Raw genomic sequence first — 22,889 nt, forward strand, 5'->3', positions numbered from 1 at the left:
CAAACACATTCACTCATATTCCAGCTACCCAGTGAACTTTAACCTGCATGCCTATCAGCCAGGCAGAGTGCCTTAGAAAATTATTTATCAGTACTTGTCAGTAGTATTTTGCCCCTATATCTTTTAAGGTGCCTAATTCCTAATCTGAGGGATTTGGGCAGCTGTGTATCTTTGGGGATCCAAACGTAAGCTTCACTGAATATCAAGTGATTCAACCTGAGTCATTGAACACATATTTGAAAAACATAACCTTTCAGGAACACATCCTTACCAAGTCTCAATTCTAGTTCTGGATTATTCACTCTGCCCTTTAAAATCCACATCCTAAAATTTCCTGCAGCAAATAACAGAAGTACTTACACTTCTGAAAACCTGGCACTTCTAACAGCTTGCAGGTGTTAATTTATAACACAAGTGACTCCTTACTGGACAGCAGGTGAGCTGGTGGAAAATGTCTGGGCCTATAACTGAGTGCAACTTGCTTTGTGTGGAGCTGTGACATTGGCAGCTCTTCCCCACTACCTGCTATAGCATTTAGCAGGAACCCACAGTTACTCCATTTAAAAGTGCCACTGCCAGTTCCCAGGCATGTTTCTCTTCAGGTGCCCCAGGAGACAATACACCACCGAAGGGTCAGTAAATGGCCTTCTTGCACTGAACTGCACTGCTGTTCAAACAGATACTTATGAATTCTGAGGAGGAAATATTTTGGCTATTACACTCCTTCAGCTCTGAAAGTGTTACCAAGCACTGGAACAGGCTGCCCAGGGAAGCGGTGGAGTCACCACCCCTGGGGTATTTGAAAGATGTAGATGTGACACTTAGGGATGGGGTTCAGTGATGGGAGTTGGCAGTACTAGGCTGGACTCAATGATTTTAAGGGTCTTTTCCAGCCTAAATGATTCCACGATTCTATTTTGTGTCTGCTTCTAATGAACTTAAAAAGTAGAAGAGATGAGAGGAATTATTAGACTTCTCTTTATAGCTGGCCAAGGTAGCATATTGCATACTGACCACTGCATATGAGCTGCTATTCATTTAATTTTAACCCTTTATTCATTTGGGGGGAATTAAAATCAATTTCAGAGCTTCATGGATTAGTCTAACATACAAGATACACCACATGAAGAAGACGAATACTCTTTCTCTACAAAGTCACAAATGCTGATTTCTGAAAATAAATCAACCAGATCATCACTGGTCACCAGAAAATGTCTTTTATCAGTTTTATGGTGTAAATGCCAGTATTCTTCATAACATTTGGATCTAAAATCTAAAGAGGTAAGAAATCTACCATACATCGGTTACATATTTTGCATTAGTCCATTATCTACAGTGATCAGCATGTATGTTTCTTTTTCTGTAGTTGCCTTCAGCTTCTGCACCTCTGTCTGCTGAAGGCAAACACAGAGAGAGAAATACATGTTGGCTTATGGATTTCACAAACAAAAACACTCAAGTTGTGAGCTCAGGCTTCAGAAAGCAAGTTCAAACATACAGCTCAACTGGCAATTTTCCTGCCTGAAAGAGATTCATTAGCAGAGGAGGAAGAAACTACATGAGCAGAACCTGGGTACCAAAATGGTTAGTGCTGAAGAATATGGGCAGCACCTTTCACAACACTTGCATTTATAAGACTAGCTGATTCCAGCTCATCCTATTAATTCCCTCCTTAAAGTAGCTTCAAAGTGTCCCAACAAATTTCAGCAGGAGTACTAAAAATATACTGATTTGGGAATGTTTTTATTTTTTCCCCAGGTTTCAAGGAGATTTTCATAGTATGCTTATTTCCTTATTCACAAAGCCATGGTACTGGCTCTTAATATATATTCCTGAAACTCAAGACAATCAGATAACGCTTAGCCACCCGACTGGAGATTCCCTAGACATGTAGGCCTTGCCCAGAGACACAGCATGCTGCTGCATTTCAGCAAGCCCTTGCTGTTTTAATTGCCTGAAGGGACTCTGGTTTGTTGAGCCTCATTTAGAGGAAATCATAGCATTCAGGTCCAGAAGGAACCTCATCTAGAAGTCTCTCCTGCCCCGAGAGAGGATCGGCAGAACCTATATGATTCTTGACACAGTGATTATGCAGTTTTTTCCAGTGTCACCTAAAGACTGCAGAATTGTGAGTGCAAACTACCCCAGCTATTAATCGAGGCCTTGCTAGCATCCAGTCTAAATATCACTTGCTGCAACTTAAGTGCTATGCACAGGTAACATATGGAGTCTTTAATTCCTTTCCATTTTGAAACTTTCTTGTCTGTATCTGATGACTTTAGGATGAGAGGAAATGGCCTCAAGGGGAAGTTCAGATTGGATATGAGGAAAAATTTCTTCACAGAAAGGGTTGTCAAGCACTGGAACAGGCTGCCCAGGGAAGCTGTTGAGTCACCGTCCCTGGAGGTATTTAAAAGACATATAGGTGAGGTTCTTAGGGAAATGGTTTAGTGCTAGAGTTAGGACAATGGTTGGACTTGATGATCTTGAGGGTCTCTTCCAACCAAAATGAGTCTATGATTCTATGACTTTTTAAATCTTTCTCTTGATTTCTCTTTCCTAGACTAAGGATCTTTCCACTCTTGTCTTGCAGATCTTAACTTTTACCTCAGGTTACCAGTGGGAAGATGGCATGGTATTTGATTGATCGCCATACTGACAACTTTCTTTTGTGTCAGAAGAATGTTACCTTTCAAAAATGTATTTAATTGTCATGGATTTCAAAAGTAATTATAATTACACCATACACAAACAGGCATTTTGTCTCTTCACTGGTAAATATATTACTTTCATTTACCACTGAAATATATTATTTCACTGTGCTATGAAAATAAATAATTTGTAAATGTACATAACTTTTATTAAATTCTGCAGCTCACTTGACTACAGCAACCACCTTGGTACTGTATTCTATAATACATGAGAAGAATATGCCATTCTTCTAACCAGCTACCCTTTCACCTGCTGACAATGGCCAGGGTCAAGATAGTTCGACCAGTAGCAAAATTAAGAAATAGATAATTATTTCCCCTCCCTTTTCACAAACACATTCTTCAATTTTTCCAGTATCTGGTGTTTATCAATGTTTTGATTAGATAGTTCGCTCATACGCTCTCTCCATACCAACAACTGATAAACCACCACAGTTAGAATGGAAAACTACATTTATTCAGGAAGTTTGCACAGACAAGAAAATTACTCCAGTCATTAATTAACTTTGTGACTCCAGTCAAAAAGTCATTTCTGACTTTTCAATAGTAAAAATTAAGGTGTATCTGCTTTGCAAATTACTTAGTACCTGTGATGCTTAAACTTTTGTATCCTTTGGTAAAATGTGCAGTGTGGAATTCTTCCGATACCCATGGTTAAAAATGACACTACAATGCAGCCTGCATGGGCAATTCATAATGGAATAAATCAGAACAAATTACACACTGACAGTATAAAGCAGTGCTGGAACAAAGCAAGTGGAGAGAAAAGAAAAAAGAAAAAAGAAAACCCCACACCACAAAGCTCTTTGTTTAGCAGACAGATTAATCAGTTTCATCATCCTTGGTAACAAGATCATGCACTGTAATTAACTGTTAGAAAACTAGTACTGTAAATAACCCAAGTTAGCTGAAACTAGGGTGTGATGTCTGAGTATGCTTTTGTCGAAGGGTGCTAGCTTTCCAAGCCCTTTTCACGAGAACTCACCACAGAAAACAGGTTAAACGTTCTCATTAGTGGGTTAGATACAGACATTTTAATTAAGCTGTAACTGAACCTCTTTAGAAAGACAAAGAGCGAAGGGAAAAGGCACTATTTTTTGTACTTCATCTTGACGAAAAGATAAAAAGAATAAATGAGACTTCATATAACTAAGCAGATTCCGTAACTAAGCAAAACGTTAAAAAATAAGTGGTCTTGAGTTGGAGACCTGATCCTTCAAAACCTTGTCTCTCAATGGTTCCCACTCAGGTAAGAATATTCAGAGAAGAGCTATAGCACTGAGCTTGATGCTTCCCTCCACGGAAGGCAAGGGAGAGAGGATGGAACAAGAACAACTTCATACATAATTGTATACGCTATCATGCATTGTTCCCTTTTCGATTAGTCTCTTCCTGTTTCCACTCAAACTGAGTGACAGCCAGTGCATTTCAACAAAAACATATTAAAATGTCAGCACACCTTGAGCTCAACTGCTTTCAAAATACGTGAGCTGGTCAGAGCTAACCCTTACACCATATGAATCACAGGTGGGAGCCAGTCTGTTACTCATGAACTGGCCCCAGCAACTCAAGCTCCTACCAGTTGTTAGCGGCACAGCCTTCTCTGTGGATCCTTACATCCCAGCTACAGTGAAGCGTCCACCTTTTTTGCAAAGCAAATAAAATCTCTAAGATACCACTGTGTTCAGAGATATCAATGTTTAACTATGCACCTCTGCAGATGCTGTAATCTTCTATTCTGTGGTCTACAGGACTGTAGATTTGCTCCACTGTCAGAATAACCTTGGCAAAACACTTCCTTTGTGACATTCCCCGCCTTTGAACTCTCCCGCTATCACTTCTTTTCTACTCAGTACTCTCAGCTTGTTCTGGCTTCTAAGATCTCTCAGCCTCTCTCTTAGTTCAGCAAAATATTGACTTACTACCTATACTCAGCAACAACATAAGCCTTTTACAGTGACACTGTAGGCTACTAATCTGTTTAGCAGGTACTTTTAATCATTTGGGATTAGACAGAATATAAACAACAAAGCAGACATAATTCGAGCAAGGGAAGAAAGAGAACAGACCAGGGGTTTGACTTGAGCCTGGTGAAGTTTGCCACAAAATATTTTTAGATTCTGTCTGAAGCTATTTCAGGGCCATTAGCAATTATCTTTGAGAACCTGAGGAAGGATGAGGCTTTAGATAAACAGCGAAGAGTGAATACAATGCTTATCTGTAAAAATAGAGAGCAAGGAGGATCCTAGAAATGACAGTGCACTTAGCCTAACACTTCAGTTCTTGGAAAGACACCAGAACATATCAGTCAACTCTTATGTAAGCACCTCAAAGATAAGGACACGTCAGCAGGGATTTGCCAGTAACACCTTAGTTCAGTCCAAGATAATTTCCTTTAAGGCAAGCAGCAAGCCTAAAACCCAGTGGAGATATGAGCACTAGTTGCTTTGGCTTTGACGCTGCATCACGTAACAGTCTCACAGACAAGTCACAACAGCATCATGCAAAACAACATGGAAAAAATATATTCAGAATTACGAGTTATCAATAAGAATTTGTCCAACTGGAAAGTAGATCAATCTGTGTTATGCAGAACACTGCTCCAATGCCCCAGCTAGCCAATATATGCGACATAGGTGATTTGGAACCTGACAGAGACTTACTACATCTCCAAACAATGTCACACTGGAGGGAACTGTGAGTGCTCTGGAAGATTACAATTGAAAGCAATTGAGACAGCAAAGTCCCTTCAGCCTTGTTTTCTGTGACTGTATTTTTCTTCATATCTAACCCTTAGGCAAAGCACAAGCATTAATCCCTTAATTTGATGCTTCCTAAAGCTTCCCGTTATTCACGTTGTGCTTTCATTTAATTCCTTTTAGGCCAGCTCCAGCCAATCATGTGCCTCCTCTCAGGCTGTCATAACTTCCTGCTCAACTGCAAGTTCCTCGGGAGAGGGGCTGCTTATTTGCACATCTCAAACCTTTGCTGTGGTTTCTAGCAGATTACATTATGAATCAGTTAAAAGAAGAGAAAATTTTAAAATCTGACATAAAACGGGCAGGCCTCTTCTTTGTCAAAAGTTATGATTGATATTTTCAGCATTTAAGTATTCTATATGTTTTAGAACAGGACAGTATACTGGACAGGAATTTAATTTAAATTTGCATTCACTTTTAAGTTGCTTGCTTTTCAGGCAATGCCTAAGGCAAGAGTTTTCAGCACCGGTATGCACTAATAGCACACGTACTGAGGGCTGACACGTGGAAAATGAAGCAAAGTCTGTATAAAATGAAATCATTCCATACAAGGACACCAGGGCCTAAGGGATGGAATTACCAGCCCTAAATGGTGCAGCAGCCAGCTTCTGCAGTGTCTGGTCCTGCAAACATTGAACACACATGCTCAGCTTGACTATGAATAACCCTGTTGAGCTGAATGGAATTATTTACAGTAGTAACTTTATGTACATGCATAAGCACTCACAGATTGGGGGTTTAGCACAGAGCATAAGAAAAAAGAGGATTAAACCAGGCAATTCCAATGCTACAGAGAACTTTCAGTCCAGCAGATCTGCTCAGACCCATGTGCCCATGCCTGGAACTTCCTTTTCTGTAGAGGCTTGCTGTCAAGTATTCCTGGCAAGCAGATGGTGTGGAGCTCCCCTGTGTCAGAGGCACTGCTGTTCCTACCCTAGCACCTACACAGCCTCCAGAGTGCTTCAGGATCTGCAGTGGCAATAAAAAGCACCCTCAAATTTGGCACCTGTGGCCTTTTTACTCAGTTCAGAGAAACTGAATCACATGCTGTAGTTTAATTGACAGTGAAAACACACAAGCCAAGAATAAAATCACACAGGCTTTCGCAGGCTGTCCTCACCCTCACCACACTGGTATTTTCCAAACTCCCAGCCAAACGAATACATAAGTCCAAAGGCTTTGAAGGGCCAGCCCCATACTGCGATGCTTCTCCTCTTCACTGTCTCTGTTAAAAGTCATTCAGACCTGATTTTGCTTAATGGTTTTAAATGCTTTTTTAGGGAATAAAACAATTCACTGGATCCTAAAAGGTACATAAAACACACAACAAAGAAAAAGAAATTATCTATGGAGGATTTAAAATAAGCCTGGATTCTGTATACTGTAATTTTTTATTATTTAATCACTGGAATGGAGAAGGGTCAAAGCACAGGACTGACACTTAAAGAGACGTAGTCTTTGTCACTGACCACTAAAAAAATGCTCTGTGATTCTGAGCATGTTATTCTAATTCTTTGGCTGAACTTCCACCAGTGATTCACAATATCAACACCAACTAGAGCCTTCAAGCCTGATACTTAGAGACCTTACAGTCTGCATTCTGGAAACCTAGCAGTTTTCCTTTTGAATACCTCATATGCTGCCTACCCTGTAACTGACATTTTCAGAAGGAAGTGAAGGGAAAATAAAAAGTCAGTTCAGAAATCACAGGGTCCAAGTCATAAACCAGAGCCGAAATTAAAATCCTAAGGCTTAATTAATTAATGAAAACATCTGACAGGAAGGTGTTCTGGACACTATGTATTATTTCCTACATTTTCCTCTCTGGAATTTGATTGCTTAAAAAACCATGTTCACATACCAGCCTCTGTAGGGTCAACCTAAAAGCTTTGTAGTTACAGAATGATTGGAACTGAAATAGCCCCACTAGGAAATTGCTTCACAGCAGAATACACTTGACTTTGGCATGGGAAAATATTACTAACAACTGCTTTTAGGCTAATACTTCTATACTGTATAACAGGAAGTGGTATGTACAGTTCTCACAATCTACCACACCAGTTCCTCTAAAGGGGCAGCACAGCAGGGCATGAAGCATGAGCCAAAAAGCTCTTGTCCAAGTTCACTGTCCACCCTGCACAGTAAGGCAGCAAGACACAACAGGCAGGGCTGAGATGATGGCAGCAACGCTTCAATTACACCACTGCTGCCATCCACTCCTTTGAAAGCAGCAGGGCACCAACGCAGAACTGACTGCAAGGCAGCGGCACAACAAAGGAGGAACGGTTTAAGATGACGTGTGGTGTAATTACAATTAATCCCTTCTGGTGTAGCCAATACTCTGTTCAGACGTCAGTGGCAGAAGTTCAGCTTTGCGTCTAGAGCTTGTTTCACTGAGGTGGGCTAAAATAAACCATACAAGTTGCAACATAGCCTTGCTGTCACAAACTGTGGCCACAATGGGTACCTGTTGTGAACCTTAATGGCACAGTAAACTGCGCAGCACCTTCTCCAGAGAGACAGAACCTGTGTGCAGACAAGCTTTCATTAGGCTATCTGGTTCTCATTTCCTTCTGCCTTTTCCACCTAAAGAAATTCAGAGGTGCTAGACATCACAGACATAATTTTCACTAGTGACTTTGCCAGTAGTAAATCCCAATGCCTTCAGAATGTTTGATTTTTACTCTGATGAAAATAGTGCTAGAAAGTCCTCACTGTGTATTATTCCAAAGTGGTCTGAAAAAGAGAAATGTTTTTCAAGAAGGGATGATCAGTAAATACCTGTTCATCAGGATTATTCTGAACTAAAAAGTGGGTTTAATTTTGATCACACTTCTTCCTTAAGAAAAAAGATAGTAAGAAGAGTCCTTACATGAACAGTCATGTACACATCCTTATTATATTCTGTCAGTGCACTGTTTGGTAAGATTATACCGTCATATGACAACAGACCTATTTGTATCACAGGCTTCTTTTGAACAGAGAACATGTTTCAGCAATTTGAACTTCTAACTATTTCGTGGGTGGGAGCTTTTCAGATAAAAGATATTGATGTGCCTATTTAAGCAAGTGGACAGATAGAAGCCATGGAATAATACCGAGGCCAAGAGCTAACAGAAGTTGGTCTTTTCATAAGAACAGAGATAAGGATATAAAGGCAGTTCCTTTGTTTTCACTCCACAGATCACTCCAGTTGGCCTCAGGCAAGTGGAAGCAGCCACATCCACACCCTGTCCAACAGCAGGGAAGTGGGTTACATCCTGCAATTCTTGATACAGCTGCACTCAGCTGAATTTATCTCAAAACTATTGTTGGAGAACTTGCCTGAACTTTCTGGGCTCACACAGAGGTGGTTGTAGACCACTGATTCACTGAAATGAACTACTTCCAGCATGGCACATATTTGATTTCTGGCTGTGGGCTTCCTTTCAGTCAGCATCCAGGCATGGGTCCAACTCAGAAAGGGGGCTTGTTTCAGCTGCTGAAATCAATACAACCCTCAGTACAGAAACGGGGAGGAGGTGGAGGTTGCCCAACACAAGAGAGGTTATAATGGCAGTGGTTCATTACCCAGGGAATAGGACTGGGTGCTTTGCTGAGCAGAGGCAGCTCCAGGACTTAAATAGGTGTGAAATGCCTTTGAGGTAACAACTTCCAGCGGGACACTGAGTACAAAATCGCAGGGACTGCATTTCCAAGAAAGCTTATGGTAACACACAGGAACCCCAGAATGACCACGCAAGGCAGTCCAGAATCCTGGAGCTGTTGAAAAGTCTCTCTAGTCCATCAGTGCAGAGCAGCGGTGCCACGCAAGCAGGAATCTGAGTTAAGCTTGCAACAAAGGTAACTCACGTACATTCGCTGGTATTCAGTATTTGTGTAGAATATCCATGTGGTTTCTTCACAGCAGTGTCACCTGCTAGTTCTATGGTTTCAGCCACAGTAGTTTCAAACAGCTGAAATGTTTTTCCTGGCCACAAAAGGTTTGCCTTACCCAGATAGCAATCCTCTCAAATGTTTATCTTGAGCTCTTAGAGTGTCTGGCCTAAAGAAACAGAAATTAAAAGGGGCAAAGAATTAAAAAAAATAAAATTAAAAAGGCAGAGAGGACTGAAAAAGGAAACTGGAAAACAAAGATCTAAAGACCAGAAAAGTCAGCCAACATCAAAGATATCAGAAGAGTAGTTCCAGCTGCAAGAATAGGAAGGTGTGGTAATTCTTGTTTACTTTTGTATACAATAATAGAAGGGAACCCGAGCAATTCGGTGGAAGGCACTATTTTTGCTTGTGTGTAACAGCACACCTGAAACTACCAATAAGGATCTTTAACTTTAGCAGGCCCAACCCTTGCCTGAAGAATCATCTTCATCCATCCTCTGGAGTTGCCTTTGCTAGCACCCAGTATGCTGGCATTTAGGCGTATCCCACATCCTTTGACAGCATTTTCATGACTCCACAATTGTGCGTGTAAAGAAAAATCAAGCTCATTATTTTTAAATGCACCAAAACAAATGCCAGGAAATGTTAACCCTAGGCCATTGAAACACTTCTTTAAGAAAGCAAGGACTGGGCATTACACTGCTAAAATCTATTTGTCGCAAGTCTAAGCCAACACAATTTATTTGAAATTTAGACAGGTGCGTGACATGGTCAGTTACTGCAACTCAGCAATCAGCTGGCAACTAGTTAAACTGCAGCAAAACAGCAACTCTGCATCAAGACGTCCCAGATGACTAAGTATTATGCCTGATTTTAAGGACTAAACACGTTTAAAGGGCTCGCTCAATGCCAGGCTTCATATGAGATATGTCAGCATTTAATTCCACTGCCACAAAGGAAATGGGCACCTGCCTTGCTAGATATAGGCTTCCACATTTTACTGCCTGGTTTTACAGATCTGAGTTAGACAGGATCTTGGCTCCCATGTTAGAGCTGATTTTAGAGAAAAGATAAATGGGGCAAGATGACACAAGTATATAAAGTGATGGTTGTTTTTCGCTTTGTTTTTTAAAAAGGTAAAGTGGAAACTTCCATTACCTCATAACTAAAGAACAAGAAAATGTTGAAGCAAACTTAAAGGTGATGAATTCAGAGCTGATAAGACTGTTGTTACATTGAATATAAGAATTTCAGCCAAACCCCAAATTAGGCAAGACCCTAACAGGGTTTACACATTTAAAAAGCGGAGTTACAGTAACCAGTTTTCCAAAGAGGAAGGCCAACTAAATAAATGCTCCCAGGCTTAGAATTTAGAGATTGCAAAGCAACAAGAAGCAGGCTCCTTTGACGAACAGATTATCTCACACATACTAATTAACAGCATGCTGTGCCTTCCCCTACAGCATCTCATACTGACCATTGCCAGAGAAGAGGAATTCTCATGCTGGAGCAGACCTGAAAATGCATCAACTCCTGTGACTTGCGTCAAGGTGTCACAAAGCCCATGACCGGGCAGAGAAGGGCTGCAGGGAGCTGGAGACCAGCCCTGCTGCAGCATTACTGGGGCAGAGAACAACAGCCCCAGGCTGGGCTAAAATTGGGTCCCCGGCCATGGGCAGGGTACAGGGTGCCCCTTGGGGCAGGCTGGGCACAGTCATTAGTGCCATCAGTGCCCTGACAACTTCTGAAAAAAAATATGAAAATTATTCCTAGTTGGTAAATAGTTTTTCTATGACCCACTGAAAGACAGTCTCCCAAATTACCCTTAAAAAAAAAAAAAAATTCAGCTTCTTTTATGAGTGATATTTGCATCTGTTCTGAGAGATGGAAGCATGGGAAAAGCAGACAGACCCAAATTCTGCTCCTAGTCTTGCTCATAACCTGCAAGGGGTAGGTTACTTGCCGCCAGTTTTACCATCTTACAGTGGGGGACAATGAAACAGACCACAGCTGTAAGCAGTAGGCATTACACATGGCCAGAAGAAATGGGATAATTTTGTAGCAGGTCATTTCAGAAACATTAATTGTTGAGGTTGAGAGGGTTGTTTTCTTTATTAAAATACGCTATATATTTGGGGTATTTTCTATCTAACTCATACCGAGGCTCTATTAGTTGCCAAGAGTCCAAACAACACAATTCTGAGAGAGGACTATCTCCTCAATGCATTTATAATCTTTTAAGATTATGTAGAATAGTTTCTCTATATCTAGATACCATTGTTAAGGCAAACATGACAAGTGTATCTAAAACTGGATCTGTGCAAGCAGTAGCCCTAACAAAGAAAGATTAAAGGTGAAAATACAGGCAACGTGGTCAAAGCACATGATAGATTGTTTTGTTTTAAGTCAGGTAACTTTGCAATTTAGCACAATGATGTCCTTCTACATATTGAGTGCTGTTATCTTAGGACTTAGGCAATAATCAAAGAAAATCTCTGCTCTGCTGATTTCAGAATGTTTTTTTCAGATACATTATTTATAGATTATCATAAGTTTTACGTGGGTCATAAGAACAGATGTGGTCACTGTTCCAAGAATCTTATAAACAAACACACCTAACGATCAAACACAATAAAAGCAGAAAAAAAATCTTGAAGCATTGCTAGCTTCTGTAGATGATGAGATAATTATAGGTAGGTTTTCTGTATAAAAACCTAAAAAACTTTGAAATCATTTTCAAGTGAAATTTGAAAAAGGCACAAATGCAACCTGGACACAAGAACTAGCAGTGTTCCTCACAGAGGATACAGAAAAAAAATAGATATAAGAAGAAAAATTGGAATGGTCTAGTCCAGTTTCACTGATAAGAGTCTGTCTATTTACTCTATGGGCAAATATGATCAAAGAGAGCAGTTAGCAAAAAGGTCTGTGAAGCGTAAGAAGTGGATGAACAATATAAAGAATGAGGGCAGATTGAGCTGGGAATATAACAACGTCAGGATAAACTTGAGCTTCACAAATAAAGTAGTGAACTGATTGCAGGGAGGGTCTACTGTGTCACAGCCAAAAAGATGATCGTTCACTTAACTTTATAGCTTTCCTTTAAATCAATTAATGGATGATGTGAGACAGTGTTGACTATTACCCTCTTGGAAAGGTCTAAACTGCAGTTGTCCCAAGTATCTTTACCTCTTATTGACATGGAATTTTATAATAAATGCTAGACACAATAATCTCCATTGGAATTCTGCTATCATGATATTAAGAGGTTAGCTTGCATGGATATATGGTTGTTGTCTGCCAGGGAGGCAGAGAGATAGTCAGAGAGCAATCAAACCTGTCTGGCTGTGCTGTCATTTTACCCAGTGTTCACCTAGTCTTTTAATTTCTGTTAGTGTTTGAACTGCTGAGGAGGATGGGGGTGGGGGAAAGGCGAGATCCTAAGGTCTTGTTGTATTAGGTTGGAATTTTTGTTTAAAATCAAGCTGGATCAGTTCCCTAACATGGGTAAAAGTCCTGTGTAAGAGGCCATGTCACTCTCCACTCAAATGGCCAGAAGCCATCGTTTCCACAAGAAACAAAAGCAACTAAAAGCTTTAAATCCTATCCCATTGTATGAACACAATTGAATTCTCTTGCCAACATGAGGACAGAGTATACATAGTCACTGCATAGGACTGACAGTCTGTGTGGGAATTACTGAAGTCTAGCTGCAAGATCTCCATATACAGACATTTCCTGCCATGAGAATGTTACAGTACTAAGTCAGCATCCAAAGTGATCTAAAGAACAAAAGCAAATATCAAGAAGGGGAAAAAAAATGATACACAAAGAACTCTTCATACATTCAATACAGACATTTAAAGTAGAAGATATCAAGGTCATATCCTTCAGCCTTTATTCAGGCACATCAACAGACAGGGATTGTTGAAGTAAAGCCTGAGGCAGCCTCTGACCTTTTTCAATTTTCCTTTGGATAAGATGGTTATGAGATGCTGCCCAAGAACAGAACTATAGAACATACCAAACTCAAACACACATTTGCAAGCGAATAGTATCTATGTTTCAAAGTATGGCTCAAAAAAAGCTCTATGAGTAGCAGTAAAAGAGACAGAAGATACTTGGGTCTACAGTCTATTAATATAAAAATAATCTAATCTTGCTATAAACAAAGCAAAGCTAGTTAAATTAATCAGCCATTACATCAACCATGTTTGAAGTGAACAAAGCAATTCCCATGGAGGTTTTATGGCCTCACAACCTGTCAAACTCATTCTGTGGTGAAAAGTGAACTAGTGCAGGCAACATGAACCGAAGCAACCCTGCCCACCCACCTCACAAGAAATCTTGTTTAGCATAAGGACAGAAGAGATGTGTAGTCTGTGACTATTATCAGCTCAAATACCCAACTCATCTCTCTGACCTAGAATCCTGTTGCTCAATGGAAGGAGAAAGGCGAGAAGATTTCCCAATAAGCATCATGATGGAAATTATCTCCTTCTTCCACAAACAGTATACACTAAATAACTCCTTTGTGACTCCATATACACAGACATCTGAGAGTAAAGCAGCCACTCTCCATGTCAACCCCCATTCCATGTTGCCTCAGCTCAATCCCACTATGAATACCAAAAGAACTATTAGCCCTTCCATGTTTTTCCCTGTTCTCTCACTTCCGTTTTCCCTTTCGCAATGGCTACTGACATTTAACCTACAATTAAAAACCATAAGCCTTTGTTTTTCTGTGTGCTTAGATTCTACACCTGTGCAGGGAAGCAGACTGCTAGTGTCACAAACATAGCTCTGATGTCATTATATGGCACTAATATTATAGCACTTAATAGCTGTTCCATACGCTCCCTGAAGCTCACTGCTACTGTTATCAATCATTACTTCGTAATACTAATTCCAGAGTTAACAGAACAGCTCTTAAATGCCGTATAACAGGCACCTGAAAATATTCATGTGCCATTGCAAGTGGTATACACTGATACCTGTATTGCCTGAGCACTTACTTGCTTGGATAGATGAATAAACCCTTGCTTCTCTCAGTGAATGCTTAGAACAACTTAATTTTTACAGAATTTTCCACAGGAAGTTTTCAGTTTCTTCCAGAAGAAAGCAGTTTTGGAAAAAGTACTAAAACAACCATGGCATGTAGGAGGGAAATAGGAACCCCAACATTCATGTGTTCTAGGCTGGGCTTGGTGCCCACCTTTAAGAAGGGCACAGCTATCTCCTGCAGAGTATATGACATGCATGTATAATATCTCCCCCTACTGGCTGAAACCGTGGGAGTACTTTAATGCCAAGCAGGAAGATTTTCTCTAGAGTGAGAATCCCAAGGTCAGGTCGCCCCCCATCCTCTTGTTCATACACACATTTGTAATCTCTCTCTGTAACCCTAAAGCAGACAGGATTTGTGTGATGGAGCAGGCAATGATGAACTGGGTGCAATTCACCTGAAACTCTTCCTCAATGCTAAAGTCCTCAATGAAATGTTTTGAAGATAAGGTGACATTGAGCAAGTTCAGTTGGGCCATTCCTGGGAACCCAGGATCAAAGAGGACAGTTGCTTGCAGAACCTTTCATCTTGGACTCTGCAGGAACATCTGGTTTAGCAATACTGCTTATTGCTAAATTTTGATTTTGATTACTAAATTTTGATTTTGAAAACTAAGATCCCAATGGTGAATCTTAAGTCTGTTACGTAAAACCAGAGTCCAGTGGTTAAATATGGAGTTTTTACCCAATCTCATTTCTTTAGTCTTTGAAGGCCACTAAAGCCATAACTCAGTGTTATTGTGTACTAATAGCATTTTTCTATCTGATCCTATCTGTATTATTTCTAAATGTCCAACAGCTGACAGAACTGATGTAAATCTGTCGTGATATGTTTTGAGAATGAGAAGTGCTAGCCTACAAATACAATTCAGATGGTAAGGCAAATCCAGGATACTCTGTCAGGATAATTTCATGACACATAGCACCTACATGCATCTTCAATTTCCAGCACTGCATAAGATGCTCTCTCACACCCCAGAGAGCTAATGTTCCTTTTAGAGCCTATAGGCTACAACTGGGAGAGTACAATTGCCATATACACCATGACTAAATGTCATTAAGCTGAGATAAGGACATTCTAAGGTTAACCTGCTACCAGAGTTGGCCATATGGATCTCCTGTGGACAAGAAAAACAGAAAAAATTATCCATTCCATTCAAAATGGAGAATCCACTTCACACCAGCCCTTCTGAAATGTGGCCTACACTATAAATTCAGAGGTTCTTAATCTGTAGGCTACAGATGCTAGTATTTTTCCTGCTATGAGCTTGTCAGCTTCAACAGGTAAATCAAATACTATTTTCTGTCTTAATTTACACATTGTAAACACACTAAATAATTGAAAAAATTAACTTATTCATAGCAATAGAATTATATCCTTTTCATTGTTCTCCATCTTTTAAAAGCCTTTTAAATTCCCCCTTTCTTACCTTTTTTTCCCCCTTCTTCCTTTGTTTGATAAGCTTTTTATAAATTTCTCCTCTCTGCATCCTGCGTGCAGGGAGAAACCATTCATGCAGAATTCATGACAGGAAAACTAACATAATATCTCACTCTCATATTCCCAGGAGGGAATTAACTGAAATTCCAAGTTCTTGGGAAATTGGCATAGGAAAAAAAAAAAAAAAGGCAGGAGAAATTACTATAGCCAAGTCATCAGGGAAACTGGTAGCACTCTGGTAGCTCAGGAAAATGGTTTATTTGAAACACTTGCTTCTAAGTACCCAAGGAAACTATAGGCTCATTTATGGGGAAAGTAGGTGCACAAAGCCTGAAAGCATTACTGCCTTTGAAAGGCTTAGCAACTCCTGGCTGCTGTGGGAGAGCTCACTGCAGAATGGACTCTTGCTACCTTTTCAGCACAGACATACGGTTCTATGAATAGGACTTGGCTAATTCCCCCTTTGTGGAAGTCTTTAGGAAGCTTTTTATTGTATAGCCCATTCTATAGAACTCCTAAAGCCAAAAGATAAGAGTGACATTTTCTAAGGAAATTATCCAGTTCTACAGTGTTTTTTTTTTTAATTTATATGTGCCCAACCCTGTTACATTTTCTTTGCTACTGGAGGGACAGCAATTATCACAGCCAGTCCTAGACATACTTCTGTGACAGAACTTCATTACTTTTAGTCCTGCATGAGTACATGGAAGAACAGCACTTTGCCAATTCCAAACACCCAGTCAGCTTCTGTAAGCTATAGCTAAGTCACAGAACTAACATTCAGCATGAGGCTATGATTATCACCGCAATGGTCCTCTCCTGATTATACTCCTATTCTAGAAACATTTCTGACTTGCCTTCTAACTAGGAAAGACTTCAGACTGTAAAACAACCTGAACTTTAGGCACACTGGGAACACGCTGCTGGGGTACAAGTATTGCTCCAACAGCCCTCCCTACACAGAATCACAGAATGGTTGCAGTTGGAAGAGGCCTCTGGAGATCATCTAGTCCAACCCATCTGCTAAAGCAGATTCACCCAGAGCAGATGGCACAGGAATGTGTCCGGGTGGGTTTTGAATGTCTCCAAAGAAGGAAACTCTGCAGCCTCTCTGGGCAGCCTGTTCCAGTGCTCTGGCACTCTGAGAGTAAAGAAATTCCTCCTCATGTTTAGATGGAACCTCCCATGTGGACACACATATGTGCCCCTACTTAGATGTCTTGTTTTGCTCTGCTACTTGCCACAAACACACACACAACATATGGCTGGAAGAGCCTAAAATGACAGCTAGAGTGTGTTTCTATGGTATTATATAACTGCACTCCAGTAGCATTCTTGTAAGCAGAGTAATGCAGATAAAAAGAGAAAAAGCAACATGTCTGTGCCAACCAATCTTTTAAGTTTTGATCTTGCTGGGTATAAACTGGAACACAGGAGGTTCTATTTAAATTTGAGAAGAAACTTCTTCATGATGAGGGTGCCAGAACACTGGAACAGGCTGCCCAGGGAGGTTATGGAGTCTCCTTCTCTGGAGACATTCAAAACCCGCCTGGACACATTCCTGTGTAACCTCATCTAGGTGTTCGTGCTTCGGCAGGGGGATTGGACTAGATGATCTTTCAAGGTCCCTTCCAATCCCTAACATTCTGTGATTCTGTGCTATGACTAGTGACAGCAAGTCACTCTGGGCAGACAGACAAGAATTCCTAGGCTTTAGTCCTGACCCAGGACTGCTGTGGATATAGGACAAATAAGTAAGTGAATAAATATGTCTTTATATGTTATGTGTAGAGATGCCTCAGTCACCTGGTGGTTAAAGTTATAGAGTGCTCACAAAACATGCCTAACTTCATGTCCCACAAACTAAAGCAGCCAGTAGCAGATTTTATGTTGTCATTGCATCCACATGGATCAGACCGTCAACAAGAGACCCCTGGTCAATAATACATAAGGCAGTTTGGGTTGTTCTAAGCACAATCCTTACAAGAGGCCTGTGCAAGGCTTGAGTTTTCAATGGGAGAAACAGCAGAGTGAAGAGGAGGAGGAGAAAAAGAAGGGGGGAAGGAAAAACCCGAAGAGCTAAAAACTTGCTGACAACCATAGCAGGTTAACAACAGAATAAAAATTAAGATTTTTGATGCAATCCAAAATTTTTTTATTCCCATCCACCCTCTCTTAATAATAAGGCCAAAGTATATAAATACAGTTATTTGGTTATACACTTAGAAACCTGCTAAAGACAAAGTTTTGTGAGCTGATTTTACCTTCTATTCTGCAGGTTATAGGAAGTTTCCTTACACCCGTACAGCTCACTCATAGAATATTAAAGTATTCCTCCTTCTTTAGTTACTCATACTGCCTGTTTGAGCTACAGACCTACAAGTCCTGGAGATTCATCCAACTTGTACATGCTTATCCTCTCCAAAATTGCTTGCCATCCCAGGCTCCCTTTCACCTTAGAGCGTGAGGATGTGCACGCATATATACAAGGTGTGCTAAGAGGTTAAAAGGGTGAATTTGTGCTGGGAGCATCATGGAGATGATTGGAGTCTCAGCTTGGCACAAGAAGAAAGGCCAAGGCATGCCAGAATTTGCAGAGACATATTCCTCAAGTTGCTTGAACTGTGCTTGGTTCTCAGACTCCTAGCAAAGACCACAGGACTCAAGGTCACCACATTTGTACAGGCAGTTGTTAAGCACCTGAGAACACACACAGCTGATTCAGTCCACATCTGAGGCTCTGCTATCAAGGGCACTTTGCCACATGCACTCCTCCCTGTACATGGCTTCTCCCTCACTTTCCTGACAAGGAGCAGCCATTGCATTCAGATCATTCATTTCACTCGCTATAAATCTCTGGAGCAGAGCAACCAAGCCTCCAGTTTTGCCTTCCTCTGCTGTGAGGAAAAAAATTCATTGTAGTCCTCCAGGTTAGCAAGCACATATTGGAAATCTACTGGGGATAAAGAAGCATGGGAAAAAGAATGAAACCCAAGCCTGTAGCCCTGAGGGCAAGAAGAGATTGCACAGCACTGTCTGGACAGCCTGCCCACAACACTTGACCTTCCTCAGTGGTGCCTACACTGACTTTCCTTCTAAATGAACCTGTTTAAGTCACCCATGCCAAGTCTTGAAAGAAGAGCCTGGCAGAAACCTGCAGCAAAGTCTCTACTGCTCCCATGAAAATTGCCCTGTTGCAGACAATTATCAGGAAGGATACTCTTGCAGAGGCTAGGACTTGGGTTCAGTTCAATTTGCAGCTCAGCAATTATTTCCCTAGTGAAACAGAATAAGGCACTTTCTGTGCCTCAACAACCGATGTATAACAGGGAAACAGTGCACCCTTTCTCCCAAAAGCACCTTGCACTGGTCTGCAGAGCTAGGCTCTAAGGTTACAGACACACAGCATAATTTAGAAGGACTTTGAAATATCTGAGCTAGTTCTGAGATCAACTTAGAGAGTGGAAGATAGTCACATCAACAGAATTTGGGTTGATTAACCCAGATGGGAAGCAGGATCTCTCCTACAGGACACCAGCTGGGAATCTTTCTATCACAAACCTCAAGACCCTTGAGAGAAGTAAGAAGGTGGCAAATGTCCCCAGCACAGGGTCATAAGGCAAAGATAACGGTGACACACCTTGCATTTCTTGGGCAATGATACCTCTGGCAGAACGTAACTCCCTTTCTCTCGCTGGGAACACAGCAAATCTGTTCTGGAACTTCTCTGGAGAAAGAGGAAAATGTTGCCACATGGAGCTGAGAAGAGGGTGAGTAAAAAGAGAAGTGTGGCCTCCTTGGAGAACAGAGACAGTGCGAGTAACACAGGTCGTGGCTGAGAAGAGAAACCCAGCAGGTGAGACAGGGAAAGGAGGAGTAAAATATTACAGAAGGAGCATAAACCTGTTAATATTGGCATATAACAACCTTTAATATAACACATATTTGGAACTGCAAAATTCCTACAGCATCATAATCCTGATGCAGGACAGCATCAGGCCATGTACACACATTAACACCCAATTAATTTAGGCATCTCCATTGCAGTAGCTTTAATAAGAGTTATGCATCTAAGTAGGATTTGGTAATTTTCTACCTCTGTGTGTGTCCCATAAGCCTATACTGAAGTACAGATAAGGCCATTGACTGGGATAATATTTCTGTCCAACAGAGGATGCAAGGTATAGGGGAAAAAAAGACACAGCATCACTCTTTCTAGGAGCTGCCAGCTCCAAAATCATGCTATGTCTTAAATGTCCGATAGGTTTTTAAGTTGGTTCTGTTTTCTCCACAGGCCTATTCCCTAATGCTATCATCTACTGCATGTTCCAGCCTGCATTAAGCACCACCCTATCCATGAGACGTAATTTTGCAAGAAACTGACGTGATTTCAGCGTATTTCAAGGTATTAAAATCAGTTTAGTAAGTATCAAACTCTGAAGTAAAGTAGATAATAGGCATTAATCACCCAAGTAAATCCATTAGTCAGCTGCACAGTGTTTACGGTTGTTCCTGCACCTACAGCCACCAGTGAAGCCAGAATGAAACATCAGCCTTTTCCAACTTGTTACAGCAAATTCAGCTGTTATTTTAATGGAATTAAAAAAAAAATCACCCCCTGTAATCTCCTTCTTTATTTTTGTTAGTTACTTTGCTACAGAGATTTCAAAAACAATTTTATGCCACAATAAAAAGGTAACAGATCACCTGGCCTGCAGGGGCATAATTACTACAAATATATTTGCAATGCAGATAATTATTCTGGACAGCATGTTTGCATGAGCAAAAGTCAAAATGAGCAAGGAGGCTGATGACTGTCACCTGAATGCCAGTCTTCTAGAACAGTGGTGCCTCTAAAGGGACCAACACTGCTGCCTAAAAGCTACAGGTATGTGTCTCAGGTATCACCTAATATTTTGTCTTTCCTCATATTCTAGGTTAAAGTTGTGTATTTTCGGAAGGGTTTTTTTGTTTTAATGTTTTGTCAGTTTTACAGTGATCAAAGAACATTGGATTAAAGGATCACTAAATAAACATTATTTTTCACTCTGGAAAGTCAAATTCCAGTCCATTGTTCACCACTATGGAAACAGTTGTTCAATACTTACACATATTTAATGCATAGGATATCTAGATCAATAAAAAAGCTAAACAAATTCAGATGTGGAATTGTATGCTTGCAATTTGGAATTTATTTGCTTGTAATTTGCATATACAATTGGATTTATCAATCCGGTTCCACGCTATTGCAGGCAATCTCCTTAGAGAGTTTCCTAATATCACAACAAAAATTTCCATGCCCAGAAAATAAATCTACGTTCTTAAAATTCCCCATTCAAACTATTCCCATTCTTGAAATGCAAAAGGGGAAGAGGAAAAAGTTGGGGAAAAGGAAAGGCCAAAGAAAAACAACAAAAAAATACTGTTTGTTTGTTTGTTTGTTTTTTCTTTTTGGAGTTATGGGAAGGGAAAAAAAAAAGAGAAAAAGAGGGAGGTGTGTGTGCAAAACATGGAGAACAGTATAATCTTAGTGAAGAAAGTGTTCTGAAGTTTAAAGTTCTACTTAAAATCAGAATGTAAAGGATGCAGGGATTCTGAGGAGTCCAGACAGCTATTTCTCTCCAGCCACAGTTAACAATTGTTTGCATTTCTCTTAGTCACTATGTCCAAAAAGATTTTACCTTAGAAAGACCACAGCAATCGTCTTAAGAACAGACTGTCTCTGCTACAGAGATCTGCTGCTCCGTTACCACCAGTATTGCATGTATTCACCTCAGCACATGCCCATTCAGAAATCAAATGTAGTCATTTCTGCTCCAAATGGTCAAAGATAAGAACAGCATAAAAGCAGATTCTCATAGAATACCTTTGCCCTTGCCAAGTGGCTGCCAGTTTGAGGTGCTTCCAGACCTCCCTCCTCTTGCGAAGTGAAATCAGGGCTGAGGAGACAAGATACCCATCATTTAGGTCCCTGTCTAGCAAACACACACAAGCCTGTTTCTTCACAGCGCTTCCATATTGCACATAGGCAGCCTGTTGCAAAACCCCCAAGCAATACACTTCTGCCAGCCACCTACCTTGGGGCCATGTCCTTAAGGGCATTATAGCAGAGAAATTTGGTAGCAGCAGTTTGCATTACTCCCATATGGCCCCTGTCTGCTCATAGCTGATCCTACACCGGCCCTTGCCAGCACTAGGACAATTGCACCAGGGCCACAAAGTAAACCACACTGGGACCTGACCTGAGTTACACATAACTATTTTCAGACAGGTTATTTTTCAGACAGATCAGTCTTCTGATACTCCAACCCACACGTAGCTGTAGCAGCACAACTTGCAGGGACACATGAGGAAGGTGGAAAAAGGGACCTACACAGGAAAAGAGACTGAAAACTGGAGCTACCTAGGCCATCCCTATTGCCAAAGTAAGTAACTTGGTAAGTAATTTGCCTAAGAACCATCTCAAACAAAGATTTAACACATCTGGCTTCCTGAACTCTGAGCCCTCTCCTCCATCAATCCCTGCTCCAAATAAGTCAATAAACCCAAGTTTATTAAACAATATTTCAAAGACTTTTCTCTCACTTCCAGTGATGGCTAAGTAACCACCCTCACATCATCTCCCTCAAGCACAGAGAACCATCTCAGTACAACCATGCCAGGCAGGGTCGAATACTGTTAACCAGTTCAGGTGACTAATCCATGTTTGAAACATGGCATCTTGCCAGATTATTTTGGTACTTCCACTTCTGTCTGAAGCAGGAACTCAGAAACTGATGAGAACATGCAGAGAAATGGACAGCAATCTTAGAAGTAGACAAAAAAAATAGAAAATAAAAGGGACAAACAATAAACATGTTTGCACCTCGAACTAAAATGGGTTAGTTTCCAGGTCTTGTCTAACTTTAATCCTGAACAGTGTGTTTGCCCGAACCAATCTGTCCGTTGTCAGAGAACAACTGGCAATCAGCAAACACTTCAACAGTCTTCTCTTGAGTTGTTTTACATTCCAGTCTCTACAGCACCAGCCATTCA

Source organism: Columba livia, chromosome 2, assembly GCF_036013475.1.
Source record: "Columba livia isolate bColLiv1 breed racing homer chromosome 2, bColLiv1.pat.W.v2, whole genome shotgun sequence".
Lineage (NCBI taxonomy): Eukaryota > Metazoa > Chordata > Aves > Columbiformes > Columbidae > Columba > Columba livia.